The 9689-nt window shown below is 40.2% G+C and overlaps 1 pseudogene; it reads left to right on the forward strand.

Annotated features, from left to right (window-relative positions):
- The first annotated feature begins 4811 nt into the window (after window positions 1–4811).
- On the forward strand, window positions 4812–6211 carry LOC137242428 (folliculin-like; annotated as a pseudogene).
- Window positions 6212–9689: the final 3478 nt, after the last annotated feature.

Here is a 9689-nt window from a genome sequence, read left to right on the forward strand (position 1 = left end):
CCCATCAACACATACTTTCGGATTCGTGAAAAGCCACCCAACAAGTTATCTGGCCGTATTCGTGTGCTTGGTCACCAAACCGCGTCGAATCCACCGGGCCTGGTAAAGATGGTCATGTTCGTGTTGCGCACCTCCGTACTGCTAATGGGGCTTGTTGCCACCCGATACACAAATTAGCCATCCTACCTGTAACTTCAAGAGGCTTCCTTCAACGGAGCCGGGATGTTGGATCACCCTAATAGCACTTATAGCAAATATTAAATGCTCTCATTAAGAAGTTGGTAACTACCTAAGTTTCATGTAACCCACGAAAATCCTCCTTGGTTCAACAATACCTTCATACAAAATAAAATAAAAATATAACAAGTAAGGAAGGCTAAGTTCGGGTGTAACCGAACATTACATACTCAGCTGATAGCTATGGAGGCAAAATAAGGGAAAATCACCATGTAGGAAAATGAACCTAGGGTAACCCTGGAATGTATTTGTATGAAATGTGTATCAAATGGAAGGTATTAAAGACTATTCTAAGAGGGAGTAGGCCATAGTTCTATGGGTGGACGCCATTTAGGGATATCGCCATAAAGGTGGACCAGGGCTGACTCTAGAATTATTTAGTACGATATGGGTATCAAATGAAGGGTGTTAGCGAGTATTTTAAAAGTGTGTGGCATTAGTTCTATAGGTGGACGTCTTTTCGAGATATCGCCAAAAGGTGGACCAGGGTGACTCTATAATGCGTTTGTACGATATGGGTATCAAATGAAAGGTGTTAATGAGTATTTTAAAAGGTAGTGGCCCTTAGTTCTATAGGTGGACGCCTTTTCGAGATATCACCTTAAAGGTGGACCAGGGGCGACTCTAGAATTTGTTTGTACGATATGGGTATCAAATGAAGGGTGTTAATGAGTATTTTAAAAGGGCGTGGGCTTAGTTTTATAGGTGTACGTTTTTTTGAGATATCGCCATAAAGGTGGGCCCGGGATGACTCTAGAATTTGTTTGTACGATATGGGTATCAAATGAAAAGTGTTAATGAGTATTTTAAAAGGGATTGGGCCTTAGTTGTGTAGGTGGACGCCTTTTCGAGATATCGCCATAAATGTGGACCAGAGGTGACTCTAGAATGCGTTTGTACAATATGGGTATCAAACGAAAGGTGTTAATGAGTATTTTAAAAGGGAGTGGGCCTTAGTTCTATAGGTGGACGCCTTTTCGAGATATCGCCATAAAGGTGGACCAGCGTGACTCTAGAATTTGTTTGTACGATATGGGTATCAAATGAAAGGTGTTAATGAGTATTTTAAAAGGGTGTGGGCCTTAGTTCTATTGGTGGACGCCTTTTCGAGATATCGCCATAAAGGTGGACCAGCGTGACTCTAGAATTTGTTTGTACGATATGGGTATCAAATGAAAGGTGTTAATGAGTACTTTAAAAGGGTGTGGGCCTTAGTTCTATTGGCGGACGCCTTTTCGAGATATCGCCATAAAGGTGGACCAGCGTGACTCTAGAATTTGTTTGTACGATATGGGTATCAAATTAAAGGCGTTAATGAGTATTTTAAAAGGGAATGGTGCTAGTTTTATATGTGAAGGCGTTTTCGAGATATTGACCAAAATGTGGAACAGGGTGACCCAGAACATCATCTGTCGCGTTCCGCTAATTTATTTATATATGTAATACAACGAACAGTATTCCTGCCAAGATTCCAAGGGCTTTTTATTTCGCCCTGCAGAACTTTTTCATTTTCTTCCACTTAATATGGTAGGTGTCACACCCATTTTGCAAAGTTTCTTCTAAAGTTATATTTTGCGTCAATAAACCAATCCAATTACCATGTTTCATCCCTTTTTTCGTATTTGGTATAGAATTATGGCATTTTTTTCATTTTTCGTAACTTTCGATATCGAAGAAGTGGCCGTGGTCATAGTCGGATTTCGGGCATTTTTTACACCAATGTAAAGTGAGTTCAGATAAGCATGTGAAATGAGTTTAGTAAAGATATATCGATTTTTGCTCAAGTTATCGTGTTAACGGTCGAGCGGAAGGACAGACGGTCGACTGTGTATAAAAACTGGGCGTGGCTTCAGCCGATTTCGCCCTTTTTCACAGAAAACAGTTTGTTCGACTTATGACATTAAAAGTATCCTAGACAAATTAAATGAAAAAGGGCGGAGCCACGCCCATTTTTAAATTTTCTTTTATTTTTGTATTTTATTGCACCATATCATTACCGTAATCGAATGTTGACATAATTTACTTATATACTGTAAAGATATTACATTTTTTGTTAAAATTTGACTTAACATTTTTTTTTAAGTGGGCGTGGTCGTTCTCCGATTTTGCTAATTTTTATTAAGCATACATATAGTAATAGGAGTAACATTCCTGCCAAATTTCATCATGATATCTTCAACGACTGCTGAACAAATGCGTGGTGGCCACGACGCGCACCCACGTATTTGTTTTAGAGTGACTAAGGCGAAAAAAGAAGAATAAAAAACACCAAAAGGATTCGATTAATTCAATGACAAAATGATAATTTGTTTTTATTAAACAATTAAAATGAACCAACAAATGTTAAGGAAATAGATTTAACAATTGTTGTGGAATATATTAGTAATATTGTAAAGTATTTGGAAAAATATTAGCACTTACGTAACGTATATTGGCAGGATGCTTTCCCTTCGACGGCTGGATCGAAAGAGGCCGATCGCTTGGCAGAGAAAAAGCTATGAGCCCACTATACGGCCACTTTCGTTGAGTTTCCCCGCCGAAAGTTGCCGTATAGTCGGTCCATAGCAGTAAGGTAAAAAGTTTCAAGTATATGTGCACAACAATGAACGCATGTGTGTATTTTTGAACACATTTATGAATGTGTTGGTGAATTAGGTAAATTGCTACGGGGGGAAAATATATTTAGGCCTGTGGCCTAAACATACCGGCCCCCTTGCCGTAAGCAACAAACAAAAAATTTTAATCAGATGACTTCGAAAGCATACACGCCGTCGCACGTCCCGGTAATGCTATATGTCGATGTGCTGATGCGGACTGCGAGCACTGCACGTCGTATAATGGACTTCGTGTCTCGTTCTCCTGTGATAAAGAAATAATTTAATAATTAAACGTACGTGGTTTTTGATTCCGTGCAGTAATTACTTATTTGTATGAAAAGCTCCTATTTTTGGCAGGCTCCTGAGACTACCAACCCGAATACGGTCGATTGGATCAGGAGAGCGCCAACTTTTGTTGCTGGCGTTCCGCTCACCATCATTTCGGCGTATATATCTGCGCCGATTGTAAGCCGAATTGGTGATGAGCGGTAGAAATGTGGGTCGGCTAGCCGCATGAATTGGAATGGAACGGCAATCTTTGGATCCACATTTGATGGCGGACTCAACCGATAGTCACTTGCAACAATGATGGCTTGAGTGGTCAAGTGTGTGGATGACCCGAATTTCCCGCGGAGGATTATTGTACATTGCCCTGATCCTTGACGCTCTAACTGTAGGTCGCTCTCCAGCTCTACATCGACAATTGCGCTTGTGGCGCAAGGATCGACTATAGCTAGAACCAAATGCAAGTGGCCCCGCGATTCGATCCGTGCGACGGCAGTCGGTGCGATGGGCACGAATGGTCGCATGATGGGCGATGGGGTGGTTTTGCTTTTGCAGTTGTCAACGCGAGGAAACGGCGACAAACAATTCGGGCAGTATTTATGTAGGAGGACAACCCGTAACCTTTCTTCGGGCGACTTGCTTCTGTACTCAGGCAGAGCCTCATACTATGATTCCTACCGCAGAGCTGGCAAGCGACGTCGAAGCGCTTGGCGCTTCCCTCTGACTTGGCAAATAGAGTTTCGAAACGGGTCATGATCTGCAAAAAATATCGGTAACATTGATCATGACCACATAAATTGGGTGGGTTCTGTTTGGGTGGCGCAAGATGACGGAAAAGCAAAAAGGGAAAAATCTTAAGTGATGTCAATAACCGTACATGTAAATGGTGCCTTAGGGCGGCGTCAGTTAGAACTTTACGCCAAACTTCAGCCCTGAATTTAACGTGAAAGCCAATTTGTGAACCTTTAAGAAACGAAATAAAATACGACTTTTGTCAAAGTTATTAAAGGGTCGAAGTTGCCTAACTTTTCGTTATGTTTTGAATTTATGGCATTCATTCAGATAACTTTAATGAACTTCGTATGCCTTAACTTTCTCGTCAAAGTTGAAGTCGTACGCAATGCTAAATTCTATCTGACACCGACTTTTAGAACTAGGTTATTTAGAATTTTATTTTTGTAATTTTGGTAAGATTTATTTTAGATTTGTGGTGAACTTTGTTTTCGCAACAAGTGGCCTGCCACCACAGGGAACGGTTCGAAACCTGGCTGAACAGGTATTACAGAGTTGCACTTCCACCATTCAACATTATTTTCGAGTTCTATTGTCGATAATGTTGAGATTCGTGCAATTAAGTATTTTAAATCTCGACCAAATGAATGATTGATCGAGATATGTAATACGCGACATGTGTGGCGTGTAGCAGCGCATAACGCATAATGTCGGTAACACAGTGCATTGACTTCTGACTTGTAAGTGTAGAGATTTTGACTAGCAGATGTCGCTTTGATGAAAAACATGTCATTCATTTAACAGGCGGCGGTGATTATTGAAGCTAATAAATTGTACTATTTTTCATATATTAATTTTTCTTTTCCTTTTCAGGAAATAAAAAAAAACAAAAACGTTATACATTTGCTGCACAGCATAGTTACAAGCGTTTTTTTTTTATATTTAAAGCTGCAAATAAATATGAATGCAGTTATAGCGTTGTGCCATTTCTGCGAAGCCCATGGCCCAAGTGCAATATTCTGTACACAAGCACTCCGCGATACAAAAATTGCGGAACCACAACTGGATAAGCAACAAATTGATAACAAAATATGTTCAGCTTGCCTATCACTTGGAACAACCAATGCGATTTACAGTAAAGACACCGAAAGTGGTGCAGCTTTTATGAATACACAAACCGCTTCACTAGCAGACGTACAAGTGCTAATTAAACAAGCAGCGGTTCGTAGTCTTATCTGTGAAGTAAATTCCAGTAAAAATGGAGGTTTTGTATTTTTTTTTTTTTTTTGGTTTTTTGTAGACTCCACTAGAGGACATGTTTTGAGCCATACATTTCAAGTGAGCGATATGCAGGCACGCGGGTTTTATCAACTCTTCTCCATTATTGTACTTATGAAAGATAAGTATTTTCTCTTAAATACGAAACCATTTCTTGCAGGGCACTTACGCAAAATATCTGCTGAAGTACAAACATCGGCGAAAAAAATTTACGATAATTGTAAGGACGTGCCACAACAGCGTCGTATGTCTGGCCCTCAAGTATTAATACAAACGCCGCGTTCTTTGGTAGAACTAACGGGAGAAGAAAATATTTATGCTTACTTGCATTCGCACTTCTCTTGGACGTTGTTAGCTGGCTCACGGTTTCTTATGGAACATGTAACTTGTGGCAATCTACCATGGTTACCACCACAAAGTAGTGATAGACCGCCGCAGCAACGTCTGACCTACAACATTACTTTGCCTATGCTACAGAAATACGAGGAAACTATAAATGATAAAGAACTTGAAGTATTCTATTCATTGCGATATGTCAAAGAAGTTTCACGTCACGAGTTCAATACTGCAGTTTATTTTGCGTTAACTGGTATTAAGATAATCGTAGGTGGCAGTTCGGATAGTACGCTAAATTTTATGCTTTGTTTGACGAAACTTCTCCAGAGATAATGCACAATCGTTTGCGCATTGATGCATAACATCAACACTCTATAAACTCGGATTATAGAATAATATCGGTGTCAAATGAAATAGCCGTACCAATAGCTAACACTTCAGTTTATCGATAAGATTTCCTCGGTGCTTCTGCAGATGGTAATAAAGTACGCGTGAAATGACCTGGGGAATCGCCAATGAAATGCCCAGATTTGATGGTGAAACTGCTGAAAGCAGTAGATGAGCCACGATTCACACCGCTGGTATTGAATAAACAAACAAAAGTGCTGATCGAGGAATGGAAAAACAAGATTATATGCTTGAATCGCGCCAAAACTTCAAACGGACAAGCGAAACTAAGAAAAGTTTTAGGTCTGCAAGCCCAGGATCAGCCACTGATTAATTACTGGAATGCGCACTTACAATGAAATTACTTGTATATATACATCTATGTTATGGCTTCGGAGTTCCGAGATCAAACACTGTTGATTTTCACAAATCTAGAGACCTTGTCTGTTAAAAGTATGGTCAATGCAAGTGATTTGAACACTGATTCGAAAAATGTGTGAAAAGCGGAGCTAACTGGTCTGGTAGACTTGGTTGTTCCTGTGTTAATTAATTTTTTCTCTTTTCTTTTCAGGTATGCAGTTACCCATCTATCCAATGAAGGGGCAGCAGCGCAGTAAATATTTGTAGAACTGTGTCTGGCGTAAATTGCGCAAAACGTTGCAACAATTCAAAAGAAACAAAAAATATATAATACGGCAAATGCTTTTTAGTCTGCAAACGGAAATTTTCAGCAAGCAGAGCTGCAGACGAAGCTGTATATTTATAGATGAGACAATTCACAATACGTTTAAATACGTCAAGCGATAAAGCACGACTAGGCACCACTTCATCCACTATCATAATAGGTTCGAGCATAAGTAGCGAGGTGGCTTTCAGAAAGGTCTCCAAACGTAATGCTTGTAAATCTAGTGAGCTATTATTGGTTGCAATTGAACCGAATACTTCTTGAAAAATCGTTATCACAGGGCATGCATTTGGATCAGCTTGACGGCGTTGTGTAGCTAAAAGGAGTGTGGTCAATTTTCCGAAAACGAACAAAGACAATTACAGCTAACGAAGGGAAGTGCTACAACTTTGAGTTGGGTGAGCTTTTAAAATGCGGTCCCCGTTTCTGTATTAGATCGGTGAGTGTTTTATTAATGCATGCATATGTAACAGAAAATTGAAAACCCTCAAACCAGAAAAAAAGATGTTGACTTTGGATATTAGTTTCTCCTGTAAATAAAGGAAACCGCATGCGATTTATGCACCATTAATTGAATATTTTTGAAATGAAAGATACAAAGCCACTCCCTTCATTAAGCGTACCTCCGTCAGCAACCCCAAAAAATTATTACGCTTTTACAAAAATAGTTAAAATGGATAGCAGCCGTTTCCTCCTTAACCATTAGGGCAATCAAAATAAAAGGCATAAAATCCGACCATCAAACACAAAAAAACCAGAAAATTCACGTCTAGGCAATACAGCACAACCTGAAGAATCATGTGATGATATATTAATATCCAGTTTCTTGGTGTTATGTATGCGTTGTGATGGTGACAAAGAGAATTTTCAATGTTTCCTACGCCACATTGCTCATTATCTGCGTTATTTAGAGCCAATACATACGCTGGATTATGTGCTTGTTATGTGGACACCATTTGGTTTGGAAAACTTCTACTAGCGGCAAACCCCTTTATATGAGTTGCAGTTACCTTCATCTAGAATACTATCATCGCTTAATGATAGCAGTTTGCTCATTTCAATTCCATGGGAATGGTGCATGGAATACCTGGCCTTAACACATACTTCCTTTTCGACCATATCCAACGGGTCTTGTGGTCGGTTTGCTATTTTCTGCACAAAGTCAAAGGGATTGTTGTCCAAACTTTCACGTTCCTCCAACACGGTTTGTAAAATGTATTCCATGCCGCATAGTGCCATGCCGTTAAATGAATAGATTATTTTTGATTGATCGTGAGAATATGACTTTGGTAATTTATTTTCGGTAACCGTTGGTAGCGCTTCTAGCAAAACGACAAACATTATGAAGCTTGAAAAATCCCCTAAATACGCCAAAAACTTTGAGTGGTACTACCTTCCTTTTTATTCCATGATCTGAGCAGAAGTTCAATGCATTTTGGTATAAGAAATAAAAGGAAATTTAATTTGGAACAATTTAAATTTACTTATTAGGGATTCAATAACAATAAAGCTGTTATGGCAAACTGAGTATAGTTTGTCAATCATATTATGGAATCATATTTGAAACACATGTCGTTACTTTAGGTGATCAACAATTTTTAACATTTTTCATTCAGACTTCTGAATCTGTCCTGATTATCTTTTTTGTGTGAGTCATGAATATGATACTTGTTAAAATTTAACTTTCCATTGAAGATCTTATTTTGTATGAAATGTGAAGAATAAACATATGATAATCGTATTCGAACAATTTGAACAATTGCGTGGTGGCAGCGGCGCACCCACGTAATCGTTGGAAAAAGTATTATGTGGCAGACAGTGTATCTGCGTTAGGGTTCTGTTGGCTTCGTTCGGGAGAACGACAGCTGGGTTATCGGTGTGTTGGCCTCGTTCGGGGTGAACGAGAGCTGGGTTATATGGGATAAAGGAATGTGGGGTATTACAGTTCATTTTCCTCGTCCTTGGCCGGAAGTAGCACCAGTTTTGCGATTGGTCTGGTAATTTGTCCTTTAATTGTATTGACGTCAACAACACGTACACGGTTATCAGAACCTGGGTGTGTGTTGACGATTCTCCCCATTCTCCACTCGTTGGGTTGTAGGTTGTCCTCCTTTATGACCACTAGGTCCCCGGGTTTTAAGTTGGATTGTGGATATTTCCACTTATACCGTTTCTGGATCTCGGTGAGATATTCCGAGATTTTCATCTTTTGCAGAATGTTTGATGTAGGGCTTTCATCTCTTGCCATCGGTTTACGATTGAGGAAGGATTTTCACTACAATTGAGTTCAGGTGGGCCTAAAAGATGTCCACCCACGAGAAAGTGCCCTAGAGTAAGCGGCTCCAGGTCGGAAAGGTCGTTGTATGAGGGACTGAGAGGCCTAGAGTTGAGGTAGGCCTCAATTCGACATAAGAGGGTCGTAAACTCATCAAGAGTATATTTATGATCGGTCGCGATCTTTTTAAAATGGGCCTTAAAACTTTTTGCTCCCGCTTCCCACAAACCTCCCACGTGAGGAGCGCTTGGCGGTATAAAATGCCATTCTAAAGTCTGATGGCTATATTTATTCAATGTTCCGTCCCTTAATTCACGCAGAAATGCTTTAAACTCGGATCGTAAAGATCGCGAAGCTCCGAAAAAGTTAGTACCATTGTCGGAGTAAACGTTTTTCGTTACGTTACGTCTGGATACAAATATAGCGAAGGCAGCAAGGAAGGACACGGTACTAAGGTCGTTTGTCGCTTCTAGATGGATGGCTTTCGTCGAAAAGCGGACGAACAGACAAACATATCCTTTTGAAATTCGGCATCCCCTCCCTCGGTAGGATTTTATATCGAATCGTCCCGCGAAATCTACCCCAATGATGGTGAAGGCCCTAGTAAATGTGGTGCGCTCTTTGGGAAGGATCCCCATGAGTCGCGTTTGTGTCCGCTTCCTGTAAATGGTACAGACCTTACAGTTGTGGATAACAGACCTTATCATGATTTTAACGCGTGGGATCCAGTACTGAGTGCGGATATGACGTAGCATCAGCTGGTTCCCTCCATGCAGGGTGGTCTTATGGGAGGATTGAACTTATAAGTCTGGATAACCTGCAAGTGTAAGGAAGGCTAATGGGATGGCTTTCGTTATGGGCCATGTCTTTGGATGCC

This window comes from Eurosta solidaginis, chromosome 2, assembly GCF_040869045.1.
Source record: "Eurosta solidaginis isolate ZX-2024a chromosome 2, ASM4086904v1, whole genome shotgun sequence".
Taxonomy (NCBI): domain Eukaryota; kingdom Metazoa; phylum Arthropoda; class Insecta; order Diptera; family Tephritidae; genus Eurosta; species Eurosta solidaginis.